Source organism: Echinops telfairi, unplaced genomic scaffold (assembly GCF_000313985.2).
Source record: "Echinops telfairi isolate 266 unplaced genomic scaffold, ASM31398v2 ScPeMD7_7469;HRSCAF=8507_1, whole genome shotgun sequence".
NCBI classification, from domain to species: domain Eukaryota; kingdom Metazoa; phylum Chordata; class Mammalia; order Afrosoricida; family Tenrecidae; genus Echinops; species Echinops telfairi.
The window spans coordinates 99,719,565-99,720,733 of NW_022111373.1; positions in this window are offsets into that span (position 1 = coordinate 99,719,565).

Consider the following 1,169-nt stretch of genomic DNA (forward strand, 5'->3'; position numbering starts at 1 on the left):
AACAGCTAAGAGACTACCTCCTGGCTAGCCTGTGGCAGAGTGGCCATGCTCACTGTTTGGGTAGCCAGAAGCCTAAGCCATCAGGTCAAATTTGGACTCATTTACTGGTTGGGTCTTACTTTCACCATAGAAAGTACCCTCAAGAAAAGTCATACAGTTTTCTGTTGAATCCTAGCTCTTTGGTATCTGATATAGTTAAAATTTATTGTGCCACCCTGGCCAATAAACACATGTGGGGTTAATTGAAGTGAGCCTCGCCTTTTGAGTTCTCGAGTCTCTTCCTTTCTGACGGTCGGACCAGGTTGCAGCTGCCTTACCAGTTCCCTGTTTCAGCTGGCAAGGCTCACTTCCTGCAAGACATCCTGGGGGAGTAGCCACATGGACCTACCTTGATGCAGCCCTGGGTGCTGGAGCACCCATGTGGAGACCCCTGCCAGTGTTGACATGCTTATATGACTTCATTGACTCGGCTTTCCTCCTGCAGTCGAGATAATTGCGTGTGTTTTGTGAGATGGAGGAGCACTTTGTGGATTGGTGTTGGACATGTGGGTTAATGTTGGACTTGTGGGCTTGGGCAACACTGGGTTGGGATGTTTTCTTGATGTACACTTAACCTTTATATAAAACTCTCTTATACATGAGTTTCTGTGCATTTTTTTCTCTAAAGTACCCAGACTAATACAGTATCCCATGTGGTACAACACCAGTGGGCATTTTCTAAGCCTTTGAGTAAGTAAAGTGTTTAGTGTTTTTCTGTTTCTCCTGTGTGGGACACCACATAGCCCTTGAGGTTGCCAGATTACAAACCCAGGCATGCATCAATTCCAACTATAGCAAAACAGACCAGATACGTTACCAACACTTTGGCATTTAAGAGGTTAGCTTTTCCAAGACATCCCCCCGCCCACCATAAATGAATTAAAATTTTAAGTAAACATGAATGTCTTTAAAATTGTTCTTTAAAAATAAATAACAGCCACAGGGACAGTTCAACTAGACAGTTGAATTGTTTATCAGTGTGTCTTTTCTTACAGGAAATATCCGTGGTATGGCAGATTCTTTTAGCAGCATTGGATACACAAGAGCGATCCCCCACCACCAGGAAATGTTCACATGTGACCAGGAGCTTCAAGGAAGAAGGTCTCATCCATCCTCAGCACCAAAAGAGC